This window comes from Monodelphis domestica, chromosome 7 (assembly GCF_027887165.1).
Source record: "Monodelphis domestica isolate mMonDom1 chromosome 7, mMonDom1.pri, whole genome shotgun sequence".
In the NCBI taxonomy this organism is placed as follows: Eukaryota; Metazoa; Chordata; class Mammalia; order Didelphimorphia; family Didelphidae; genus Monodelphis; species Monodelphis domestica.
The window spans coordinates 4611233-4624555 of NC_077233.1; the positions used below are offsets into that span (position 1 = coordinate 4611233).

Genomic DNA, 13323 nt, shown 5'->3' on the forward strand with positions numbered 1-13323 from the left:
GAGCAGGAGGAGGAGGAGGAGGAGGAGGTGGAGGAAGAGGAGGAGGAAGAGGAGGGAAGAAGGTAGGAGAGGGCAGCCTCCTCCTCCCGGCGCTGCTAGGAGGGAAGCAGTAAGACAGACACACAGACAGAAACACACACACAAAAGAGGGGGGGTGGGAGCGAGAGAGCGAGAGCGAGAGAGAGCTAGAGCTTGCAAAAGTGAGTGCGGAGACCGATCCTGAAGTTTCCCGGGGCGGGCAGGAGGCCCCCCTCCCCCGGCTCCCTCGCCCCTCCCCCCGGGCCGGGCCGCGGCAGGCGCTTGGAGTTCCCCATTGGCTCGTCGGTCCATCCGCCCAGGTTGGTCTCCCCCATCCCTACTCCGCCCGCCACCCTCAGTCCCTGGGCCGTGGGGAGCGCCCTGGGGGGACAGGGAGGAGAAAGATAGGGCGGGCGCTCGGGAAATCGGGGCGGCCCCTTCGGGGAAAACTTAGAGGCGGAGGAGAAGGGGGGCGGGAAGGAGGAGAAGGAGGAGGAGGGAGAGAGAAAGAGAAGGAGAGAGAGGGAGAAGGAGGGGGAGAGGGGCGGGAGGAGAGGAAGGGGGGCCGAGGGACAACTTTTCCAACATGTGAGGCTCTGGCGGAGCAACAGCAAGTGCTTTCTGGAGCGGAGGCTGGAGGCTGGAGGCCGGAGGCTGGCCGGGCCCCTCGTAAAGGTCAGTGGCCTGTGCTGGACGGGTCGGGGGATGGGGTCGCAAGCTTCTTTCCCCTTCCTTCCTTCCTTCCTTCCTTCCTTCCTTCCTTCCTTCCTTCCTTCCTTCCTTCCTTCCTTCCTTCCTTCCTTCCTTCCTTCCTTCCTTCCTTCCTTCCTTCCTCCCTCTCTCCCTCTCTCCCTCCCTCCCTCCCTCCCTCCCTCCCTCTCCCTCTCTCTTTCTCCCTTTCTCCCTTTCTCCCTTTCTCCCTCCCTCTCTCTCTCTCTCTCTCTCTCTCTCTCTCTCTCTCTCTCTCTCTCTCTCTCTCTCTCTCTCTCTCTCTCTCTCTCTCTCTCTCTCTCTTCCTTCCTTCCTTCCTTCCTTCCTTCCTTCCTTCCTTCCTTTCTTCCTTTCCTTTCTTTTTCTTTTTCCTCCTCCTTTTCTTGCTGCCGCCTCTGCCCCCGCCTCGGTTGAACCAAATCAGAAATGTCAGTCAGTGCTGGTGAGTCAGGGGGGGATCAGATTACCAGATGACTGCGAGTGGTGCGGGGCTCGGCGGGCCGGCGAGCGAGTGAGCGGGCGGACAGGCACACACACACACACACACACACACACACACACTCACTCACTCACTCACTCTCGGGGGGCGCCACCGGAGCCCCGGAGGGCAGCCCTCTGGAAGCAGCCAGTCAAGCGCGCTCTCGCACCCACTCGCATCCACCCTTACGCTCACTCACACTCAGCCCCTCACACGCGCGTCCCCGCTGCTGCTTGCCCCCACCCCCACTGCCCACGCCTGGCTGTGAAGAGCGGGGCAGTGGGGCCCTGTGGCTGGCGCTCAGGGGGCTCGCCGGGGCTTTTCCGGGCTAGTCTCGGCGGCCAGGGCGCGAGACGAGTGGGGCGTGCGGGAACTTCGCGGGACTTGACAGAGACAGCCGCCAGGTAGGGAGCGGGCTGTCGACCCCCAGTCCTTTGTCTCTTGCCGGGTGGCCTGCCGTGGCCAGTCGGAAGAACGAACCTTGACTGTCTGGCCGGGCCCGGGGCCACGGCCGCCGCACTCAGCTAGGGAGTTAGAAACGCCTTTGGGAAGCTCCAAAGGCCATGCAAACAGTCCTTTCAAGTTCGAGTTCCGAAGCCTAAGTAACTTAGCTAGCAATCCAAAAGCCGGGAGAAGTGCCCCCCCCCCCCCTTCTCCTCCTCCGGCCTTTCTACTTCTCTCCTTCCCTTCATCCCTCCTTCCTTCTGTCCCGCGCAGTACCCGCCCGTTACTGTCCCAAAGACACTCCGAGCCGTCCCGGCACTTCTGGCTGAGGCTAGTTCTTCCAGCGCAATTTGGGCCCAAAATGCCAAGCCTTTTGGGCCGGCAGCCTATCCTGCCCGCCTGTGGTCGACTTCGAAACTTTGGTGCTCCGGGAAACGGGCTGCCAGCTGCCCCCCTCCACGGAGGCTCTGCTCCCCCCCCCCCCATTTACTGCAGTCGGCAGCAGGGTGTGTCTGTCCCTCTGCCCAGATCTCATCCAGGAGGGATCAGGAGCTTGGGGGGGGGGGGGCAGCTCCCCGGGGTGCAGGAAAGGAGTAGATTTGCCGAGTTTGGAAGAGAGCAGAGGCGCGCGCCGCTGCTGCGTGTGTGTGTGTGTGTGCGTGTATGAGTCTTCTCTCTGCTTTTACTGACTGCAACTTAGGGGTAGGAATAGCGTGACCCAGCTGCAGGACCCGGCCTCCTTTCCAGGCCGCGTCCCCCCATAGCAGGCTCGAGGTGCCAGCTTTGACGGGGATTGGGGATGGGGATGGGGGAGAGGTTTGGGTGTGAATCCTCCCAGGCAGGTATCACTTAGCCACTGTTTGGAGGTAGGAGGCTCGAGTCAGAGGCGGCTGCCCGCCAGCCTTCCCTAGAGCACAGTGTCCTGCCCCGCACAGGTGCTAGATAAATGTTTGCTCAACGGAACTGAATGGAGCCCAGGAGGTGGGGGTCCGGGCTTTTGAAAGCAATTCAGCAGGAAGAAGCTCCCCTTACTCTCCCGACTTTCCTCTTCCCTGATCCCGCTCCAACTGTAGATTGTCTCTGCTTCCAGTTAGATGCCCAGCAAAAAGGAGGAAAGCCCGCCATGCCCACGTGGGGACCTGCCGGCAGCCCCTTCCTCTGTTGTCTTCTCCCTCTGCCCTCAGTATCCTGCCAGTGACCCTTAGCGTTCAACCCAGCGTGTGCAAGGCAGGTGGGCAGATAGGGGCAGTGAGCTGCCTTCTACTAGTGGGAAAGAGAAGCTCTGATTACCGTAAAGCATTTCCTCCGCATCGTGGCCACTGGTCCCCATTTTCCAGCTGCCACCAGAGTCCCCAGTGACAGAATGACTGTCTGATCTCCAATTCAAAGGGGACGCCTGAGCAATTCTTGTGGCCTGTCTGGCTGGGCATTTTGTCACCAACTCTATCGGTCAGTATGCTCACCTCACCCACCCATGCACAGGAACCTGACCTGGATTGGAAAGGAAGGGGGGGGGGGGAGGAGAGGAGAGGAGAGAGAGAGAGAGAGAGAGAGAGAGAGAGAGAGAGAGAGAGAGAGAGAGAGAGAGAGAGAGAGAGAGAGGAAGGAAGGAAGGAAGGAAGGAAGGAAGGAAGGAAGGAAGGAAGGAAGGAAGGAAGGAAGGAAGGAAGGAGAAGGAAAGGGGAAGGGAAGAGAAGGAGGGGGGGGAGACTGTGCCCCTCACTTTTCCCCTTCCTTCCTCTGAACCTCCATTCACTTTTTCAAAGCTTACTACAATCACAGTTGTTTTGAAAGGGAGATAGAATTTCCCAATGTACTTCTTGGAGGAATTTGGATGTGAGCTGGTCAGAACATGGAGTCAGAGAAGTGCCTAACAGAAAGAATCCCCTGGTTCGAGGGATGCCTACTTGACTGAATTCACCATGATGAGGGCTGGTGATCCCCACTGATTTCACTTAAGTCTCTCAGAGCAAGAAGGCAGATCAATTCTCTTCTTGCTAATATTTGTTTGTTTCATGTTTTAGTGAACTATTAACTGAAATCTGCCCGAATTGGCCTCAAGTATTAATTCTGAGTATTTATGTAATTGCTTTCTAATTTGGATAGGTGCCTTACTGATTGATCTCTGTAATTATTTCATTTAGGTCCTAAATTAAAAATTAATAATAGTCTGACAGTTTCTTAATTACACTTGTCAAGATTATTTTAAAGGAGGAAAGTGCTGTGTTGTAGAGTCCTAGAAATCCCCTGAAAATCCAAGCCGAGCTCCCAGCCCAGCTGCTGAAGGCTCCCTATTCCCGGGCAGGGGCTGTAGCCCAGGAATGGGGAATGACTTTCCCAATGTAAACAGTGTGAAGTATCTGAAGAATTTGTTTATAGAAGGAAATATTGGTCTTAACAAGCTGGTGCACACATCCTTTTTGCTGGGGAGACTCCAGCAAGCATCTGATAATGTATAACTTGGGGTGATCTTATCTGCCCAGAAAGAGGCAGCGCTTTGGCTGCGTGTGTTAAGTTAGAGATGGTGGGCCTGAGGAGGCACCAGCTCAGGGCCTGTGACTTGGAGAGGGCAGCTGCTTTAGGATGCTCCAGTGAGTCCGGCGAGCATCTGGTTTCCCCTCCAGCCGCAGTCTGCTTCCACAGGAGCAGAATCCCACGTTCAGAGCTGGCTTTCCCTCGGAGGGCAGAACTGGGTTCCTGCCATGGCCAGGGCAGAGGTCTAGTCCCTGTTAGTTCACCTGATGCGTCTTTGACCCAGAGGGAAAGGAGGGAATTCCGGGCCGCTGGAGTGGCTCTTCCTTGAGTTAGTTATTCCACAGTTTATAGAAGGGAAGAGAGGGCTGTCATCATGTGGACGGACAGGCTGCAAAATCTGAGCTCCTTTGTTTGTGGCCCTGCCAAAGCTGCCCAACTACCTGGCTGCCCTCCGAGCTGCCCCTCTTCCCACAATGGAGGTAAGGAGGGAAGGAAGGTAGCAAAGAGCCGGACCGGCTCACATTTTTCCACCAAATAAGGTAGGCTGCTTACTGAGCCCAGATCCAGGTTTTGGAGGCTGGGGGTGGGGAGGTTATGAAAGGAAACCCTTGAATGAGCCTTGTTGCCAGTGTGAAGACAGTAAGGCACTAAGAAAAAACCGGCTGAAGGAAGAGTGACTCAGTGAGTCGTGAAATCCTCAGGAAAACCTTCGTAATGGAATGTTAATGCTTTCAGACTAGAGTAGATTATCTTAAAAGTCAGACTTTTCTTCTCACTGCAATTGTTGTAAATCCCCAGCTAAAGAATACTTTGAAGCAGGCTTTAGTTTTTGCTGGCATTCCTATTCCGGAGTCCGTCTGATTTGTTTTGGAAGATTCAAGACATTTTCTGCCAACTTAGATCATGTGAGGCAATTAAAAAGGCGAAATGACTGGAGAGATGGAGCCCTTCTTCAAAAGCCCCCTCCGAGCCCAGGTGGAGGTCGGCCGTTTGCCCCGGTGTCAGGAGATCCGACCCCCTTCCCCCCCCCCCCCCCCCCGCCCCGCTCCCCTCCTCGGTCCTCCTCCCATCAGGGATTCGCTCCGTCTAGTTTTTCAAAGGAAACGAAGTGTGTTTGTGTTTGTGGGGGGTGGGGTGGGGGAGGGGGCCACCGAGCAGCCCCAACTCGAGCTCGGGGCCCCGCTGCAAACTTACTTTGCAAGTTCTTTCAGCTTGATTTTTCATCTCTTCTCTTATTTGCTCGCCCTGTGAAATAGAGCTGTAGACTGGGGAGGACTTTAAATGAAACTTCACACTTTGATGATTTTTTTTCAACTTTGATATATTGACAGCAAAAGGAGCTGCGCAGCTTTCATATAGCGGGAGTGGTAACACCAAGCAGCAGTCAAACGTCTGCCCGCATTTGTGTTTAACTGCAGAAGAAAAACATGTCCATGGGCAGTAGAGGTTCTTATCAACTCTCTAATCCCAGATCCCAGCAAACCTTGAGGGCATGCCTCAGATCTCGCCCAAATCAGGGGAGACGCTCACAGTTTGCAGATTAAATATGCTATGTGTTCCTGGCTCCAACAACGGCTTTTATGAGTTCTCTAAGCTTCCTGTTTTAAGATCCTTTTCTGAAGTTTTTAGGAGCTGCTAAAGGCACTGCTGTCTGGACTAAGCGGTACTGGTTAATTGAGAGACGTTTCAGCTATTGCGTTCTGCCTCTTAAACGCGCCCCACATTGTTATTTTCCAATAGAAAGCAGAGTTATGGGGGGGGGGGGCGGCTCGGACGGGGGGGGCGTGGGGGGGCCGTCAGGGCCTCCGATTACAAACTTTAGAGGACCTGGATTTTTGGGGACGCTTTAGTTTTGACGAGTCCCTTAAAATCTCCCTTTGGCTTTTTTTTTTTTTTTTTCATTTCTCCGGGGATTTCTTGGCCGATATTGGACTCGGAACTAGATTTAACCACCGATTTGCCCACTTTTCAAAATTATTTTATATTCTGCTTTTTTAAAAAAAGCCCAGAACAGTTCCTTGGCCAGAAATGGTGTCTTGGCGAGACTGAATTATAGCCCTTTCCACCTAGTGAATGAAAAAAAAAATCACATTAGGAGCTTTTAAACATTTTCTTCCCCTTCCACAAATAGAGCCTCCTCTCCCCTCCCCTCCCCTCTCGCCTCCCTTCCCTTCTTCCCTCCTTTTCTGCTTCCCTCCCTCCCTCCCTCCTTTCCCTCCTTCCCTCCCGCCTTGGCCTCTGTATCTGCGCCTATACTTGTCTCACTATAATGATGTTTATACGTTTTGCATAATAGTCTTAATTAAAAAGGAAAATACTTTGCGAGGCATTGTCCAACCTCACGCCCGCCCGGATCCCCGGAGACCTGGAGCCAATTTGGTTCTTAAAGGTTATTCAATGAATGAAAGAGTGAAAGCCCATTTGTCAAGGTGCTGCCTGGTTTCAGTTCGTTTTCACTCCCCAAATTCATTGTCTGGGCAGCCCCGTCATTAGTCATCAGCGGGTTAGTGCTGCCTGCAGGCGAGGCTGCCCAGGACTTCTTCACACCATTACAGCTTGGAAAGTGTACTCTGTCGACTGGGAGAATTACGGCTCCTGATTTCCGCTTGGCTAGGCTCGAGGTGAGTCCCCTCCCTACCTTCTAGCTGACTGTAATCCTCGCCTTCTTTGCAGGCAGCTCGCCGGAGAGATTTAGGGGCAAAGTTTCTTAAAGACTGTGTTGGCATCACACTGTGCCTTTGTCACGGCGTGCACACTTCATATAAATTGTACCTGCACCAAATTGGAACGGCCTGGGATGGGATGGATGGCCTGGAAGAGCTAGCGAGGGAGGCCAGTGCTCGCTCGCTCTCCCCCCGCTCTGCGAGAGAAATCTGAAGCAACACATTTCCTTTGTACTTAAAAAAAGTAATTTAATGACAAAATGAGGTGAATCCATGGGAGTGGGAGGATCCACGGTTAAAAATAGCTCCAGGAACCCCATCTAGACTTCCCTTATAACTTTGGAGTGGAGTGAGAGCGATTTGGCTTGCTCATTTTTAGAGAGAATTTGTCGATTCGTTTTTGCTTCTTGGAAAAGGTGTGTAAGAGATCCTATCAAAGAAACATTCTCTTAAAATGGGTGGAGAGAGACAGAGACAGAGACAGAGAGACAGAGACAGACAGACAGAGAGAGAGAGAGAGAGAGAGAGAGAGAGAGAGAGAGAGAGAGAGAGAGAGAGAGATTGAAGCATATGTATTTCCAATCAGATCTGGAGGAGAGAGCTCAGAATGCAGGAATGTAGGAGCCCTCACATGCTGGGCCCATGCTAAGCTGCATTTTCTGTTTCCTTGTTCTATTTTGATTTGTTTTTTAAATTTGGTTCGTGTAGTTTTGTATTTTTTTTCCACAAAAGAACTCAGTATCTGGAGAACCGGCTACATGTACAAGAATCCTGCAGGCAGCCCTGCAGCCTGCCTGAAGAATGAAGCCTTCATTAAATAAGATGTATGAATCCCTTAAAGGGAATAATCTGAACCCCAAGTTGTCACTGTCACTTCAGGACAATGTCTGCCATTCTGAGCTGTGTACATGGAATGAAATCCCAGCTCTGAAGGCCTCAACCAACCTGGGAGGCTTGTGGGGGCTCTGGGCACTTGACAATTTAGATCTTGAATTTTGTATGAATGGAGTTTTCTTTAGGCAGCTAAAGAATTCAGAGGTTGAAGTGATTGAATTGAGCTGCAGGAGGATGAAGGAAACTCAAGTCTTTTCCCATTGCAGGGATGGAGTAGCTTCAGGCAGGGTGTGGAAATACTCAGGAAAATTGCTACAAGAGTGGATTTAAAGATGGAGGGAGGAGAAATGCTGAGTCTGAAAAACACGTTTTTTTTTTTAAGAAAAAATTGGTGTGGTCACATTTCAGGGCCACAATTGATAGAAAATTAAGGTTACATTTGGATGGGGAGTTGGAGCTAATACTTTGGGACATCTTGGAAGTAACTGGTGGGGAGGACAGATCTCTGGTCTGTGGAAGAGTTTATACCTTCCCCTCAAAGTTGTCTGAAGAGAGAAACAAGAGTCCAGGAGTTGGAAGTATTATCCCCATGAAGCCATTTGGTTTAAGAGATTTTATATATTTGGAGTTTTTTCAGAAATATGATAAAATGGACAATGTTGGTTTTTAAAATCACTTGTTCTATAACTGAGGGCAGAATCTTAGAGAAAGATGTTGAGTTGTAGCTTTTAAGATTTTTTTCCAGATGTGGCATCAAGGGAAACAGCTTTCCTTGAGCTTTGCTGATGAGCTTCACGGATTGATTGATGTAGTTTGGTGTCAGAGAACTTTCTGTTTGGGCCTGGAAGATGAGCCATGAAAGAGACCAAAGAAAAAGGTAGAATCCAGCTCAGCCCCTTGCCTTCCTATCCAGGCTTTCCCTAGGATACTCATCCCTGGCAGTAAGAATTAAAACCTTAGTTTTCCTGTAGCATATGCCCTCCAATGCCCTGAACTTATCTAAGGGCTGCTGAGGGAGGCAGAGTGGCTTCTCCTTCCTTTATCCTTTCAAAAGCAGGTGACAGGAAGATTGAAATTTCATATTAGAAAAGAAAACCATTCCAGACTTTTAAGTGGAATGGTGCTTGGTGTTTATTTCATCTTCTGCAAATTCCCAAGAAGTTTTCGGCATCCTCTCTCTCTCTCTCTCTCTCTCTCTCTCTCTCTCTCTCTCTCTCTCTCTCTCTCTCTCTCTCTCTCTCTCTCTGTGTCTCTCTCTGTCTCTCTCTCTGTCTCTCTCTCTCTCTCTGTCTCTGTCTGTCTGTCTGTCTGTCTGTCTGTCTCTCCCTCTCTCCTCCCCCCCTCACACACACAAACAGAGGTGCCTGCCTCTTCAATCTACTGTCAGGGGTGTTATTAACCAGTACTCAGGAATGCAGTAACCTAAGGATGTTCTATTGCAGGCTGCTTTTTTTTTTTTCATCTTTGAATAACCAGTGCTTAGATACAGTCTTTAGCATACAGTAGGGGATTAATAAATGCATGTTGATTGACTAATGAATTCCTTTCTACTGGTTGCTACCAAAGAAAACTTGTAGCAAATTCCTGGCCCTGACAACATTCTTGCTGATAGGAAGAAGTGTCAGACCTGCCCACTTTCTTTTGTGATAACAAAGTTATCATTTGAAAAAATACATCAGCAATTATTGATCCAGTGATTAATTAGTCTGCCTCTTCATGTATACCTGTTTCATTACTGTACTTGCAAATCTTGTCTTTACCAGGGGATGAGATAAGGGGAAATTGGGCAGGAGGCCTGGAGGTAAGTTTCTGAATTAGTCCTCAATAATATCCCCAAAACTGGATTTGAAGTAGGCAATATGTTGGTTTTCTGAATCCTTGCTTTTCACCCTCATCTGTGTATCCCAGGTCAGAATCAGCTGAATTCTAATCTATCTATCTATCTTCTATTTATTTATTTATTTATTTGTTCATTTATTTATTTGTTTGTTTGTTTGTTTATTTATTGGACTGGGTGGCTGCTCTTCTCTGGAGGACCTGTTTTATTAGAGGCTGCCCTGAAATGGCTGTAAGAAAGCATCAGCATTTCATCAAATTTGGTCCTAAATCATTGCTCCAAAATGACCAACCTGGAACAACTGTTAATCTTGTAGTCATGTAGGGAGGAAAGGACACTCCAGCGAATCCGCCTGGGTTGGGTGGTTCATTGGATGCCACTTTAGGGGGCCTTTGAGTTCTTAAAAAATGAACCAGCTTTGTTGGGGGGGGGGGCACACGGATTGCTGCCATGAGCTAGGGACCTTATCAGGCTTTTGTGGAGTTGCCTTAAATCTTCAGCTGCATTCAAAACAAAACACCAGCACAGAGTTGTTGGTTGATATTGAGCAGTAGAAGCAAATCATCTGGAAAAGGTGGCCAAGGCAGTTTTTTGGCTGCTTTGTTTACTTTTGGGTAACACAAGGAGAAGGTGACTGTGGCAGGATCCTAGATTCTGAGAGAGAGGGAGTGGACTCTAGAGGGCATCTACTCCAGCCCCTTCATTTTAGAAATGAGGAAACTCAGATTCATATGACTGAAGAGACAATGGAATGCAGACTAATAGGATCATTGATTTAAAGCTAGAACAAATGTTTGAGGCTACCAAGTCCAATCCTTTCATTGTTGTAAATGAGGAAACTGAGGCATGGAGAGCTGAAAGCACTTACTGCAAATCACAGATAGTAAGAAGCAGCAGTGCTAGTTTGGACATTCTACATCCATTTTCTTTCTCATTACCCCAATAGATAGGTTGGACTTGGAGACTCATCCAGGGGTCCTTTTTGAGAAATGATGGGGGGGGGGGTATGGAGAAGGCTAAGCTGCCCCATTGCCCCTGTTGCTCATCACTACAATGGATGCCAACAGGTCTGGGCAGAATTAAAGCTAAATGTAGCTAGGACTTCTTTATTTTCTTCCCCGTGTGCTCTGTGGCTAGAGTTTCCAGATTTAGTTTGGAACAAGGGGGTGCTGACAGCTTGTGTCTTCCTAATTCAACTTTCTGCATTCATCTTTTCCAAGTCTATAAGGAATATTTCGGACCCAGGAAGGCGATCTCCTCTGGGCTTTGCTAGCAATCTCCATTTACCAGGGGGTGTTTTCTTATATCCCTGGGTCTACCCTAAGAGCAGTGGGCCCTGTTTCTCCAAACCGATGGAAGGCTCCATCCCCTTGAGCAAGAAGGACATTTTCTTCCGGGCCTTTTTGCCTCCCTAGGTGTTTCCACTTTGCTCACAGCTTGGCTGCTGGAGGTTTATTGTCTCTCTTGCTACTGCTCCAGGAGAGGCATAGATTGCGCTGTATGGGGATCAAAGCCGGGCTGCAGCACATCCCCTTCAGCCCCAAATACCCAAAGTCATTTCAGAGAAATTAAGCACACGACGATGTTTGCTCGCCCACTGATTGGGACCCTTGGCTGCTGATGGCAATCAGGGTGAGCTTCCTCCGCTGATGTAATGATGATGAATGCCGTGCTTCTGTGGCTGGAGACAGCTCTTCTCAGTGGATGCAAAGCACTTGTTAATGAATTGGAGAGGAGGGCTCCATGCAAATGAAATAGAGCTAGGAATTAAAAAGAAAAGACAAGGGAAAAGCAAACTGGGGATTGGGGGCTGCCTGAGAGAAGTGCTTCAAGTTGTTTGGAAACAGAGGAGGCTGCCCTGGAGCAAATGAGCCCCAGGGTAAGTAGGACAATTGGAAGAGCTAAAGGTTGGTAAAGGTTTTCCACAATTGACCCAGACTAGGAAAAAGAGGCAGTGGTCAAAGTCAAGTTCAAAGCCAGGCTTAGTGGCTTCATCGTCCACTACATGTAGTCTACGTGTGTTCCTATATCTTCCCTCTTGAGAAGACTTCCATTTTACTCTGTGTGCGTCTGGTTCATACACTGCTGTTTGCTAGTCCTCTCCAGTGATAGAATATGAGCTCCTTGAGGGCAGGAAACGTCCTTTTGTTTAGCACAGAGTAGGCGCTTGGTACATTTTTATTGACTGATCCTTGACCAGAGGTACCCAGAAGCTCTGATTTAGGAAGTAGATGCAAGTCCTACTTCATTGTCTAGAAAGAGGGTCCCCATCCCCCCTCCCACCCCACAACCTTCTCCCCTTCCCCCATGCATAGGAGAAGTAGAGAAAAGTGGATCAGACCTAAAATGGAACTGGGGTGAAGGATACCCTGGATCTGGGTTTTTATATGGCTGAAATAATAAAAACTTCAGGCACGGGGGGAATGGGGAAAAGCTGAAAATGTTTTGGAGGGGTAAAGGCTGTTGGGTTCCATTTCCCTCTGAATGTTGCCATACCATTTGAGTGTTGCAGTGGTTTTCCTTGACTGAGGTGTCTCCCACCAGCCTTTGCAGCAAGGTGATGAACATAAGCTCCTGGGTGTCCGGGTCACTAAAAAGCCAAGTGGAACCTGCAGATGAGATTTCCAAACTGCCCTTTGGGGTGGTGGGAGTCAGGATTGAGGTACAGCAGTGGAAAGTTGGAAAGAAAAAATAATGACATTTCTTAATGGAAAAAAACAAACAAACAAACCTTGTTATTGTTTGTCCATCTCTGGAAAATATCCATCAGTTTTCCTCAGAGAAACAACTGAAATCACTTCTTTATTCCAGAAGATGGTAAATGTTCTAACTTCAGACTGCGATAATCTTCATTTTTGAAAAGTACATCAAAGGCAATATGGAGGGGAAGGTCCCTTATAGGGGGATCACTCAAAGTTGTACTTAAGTCATCCATTTTGGTTTTTCTTTAGAGATTTCCATATCAGGTTATTTAGTTATTTATTAATTAATCCATTCATTCATTTATATATGTATGTATGTATGTATGTATGTGTATATATATATATATATATTTATATATATATATATACACCCTTACCTTCTGTCTTGGAATCTATATTATAGCAAGTTATTTATTTATTGATCTATTCATTCATTCGTTCATTCATATATATGTGTGTGTGTGTGTGTGTGTGTGTGTGTGTGTGTGTGTGCATATGTATACCCTTACCTTCTGTCTTGGAATCAATACTATAGCAGGTTATTTAAATTGACAACCTACACAGTTTTGCCATTGGCCCATCCATTGTTTGTTTGTTTATTTATTTGCACACACGTGGTGGGGCACATAAAGGTACACACACACACACACACACACACACACACATCATTGGTTTCTGCTAAGTAAGCCCCAATTTAAGCTTAGTGAATGTAGAAAAGACAAAAAAGACTAAAACTGACCCTTTATAACTATCTTACTGTGCTGTGGTAAAATGTACTCTGGCGGCCATGATGACCTTTTGTAGGGGCTGTACGGAACTACCAACTGAACTCTTAAGAGAATTAGCTGTTGAGCAATGGAATCTGAAAACAAGGTGGCCAAAAGTATGGCAAGGGCTATGGGGGGGGGGGGGGGGGGGAGATGAGGGAAGGCTGCCAAATGGAGGTAAGTGGAGAGGCGTCATTCTAAACCACTGTGCTTGGGAAAATTCACTCCCATGGGAGCTTCCTTTAAGACTTGAGCTGAACTTTCAAAGTGGAGCTATTGGTCCCTATTTGGGAGATCTTGGGGGCTTTGTGTTTTCATTTGTTCATTTTTGCTTTTGTTGGGAGGGAGTGCTTTGTTTAGGGGGAAAACACAGGTTGAATAAGGCACCTTGGTC

General features: G+C 48.8%; 1 protein-coding gene across 1 annotated transcript in view; it reads left to right on the forward strand.

The window, feature by feature from the left end:
- The first annotated feature begins 549 nt into the window (after positions 1 to 549).
- GLI3 (GLI family zinc finger 3) overlaps positions 550 to 13323 on the forward strand; it is a 266586-nt gene continuing 253812 nt past the window's right edge. The window contains exon 1 of the mRNA XM_056806255.1: positions 550 to 693. The gene's annotated coding sequence lies outside the window, so the exon portion shown is untranslated. The remainder of the gene's footprint in view (positions 694 to 13323) is intronic.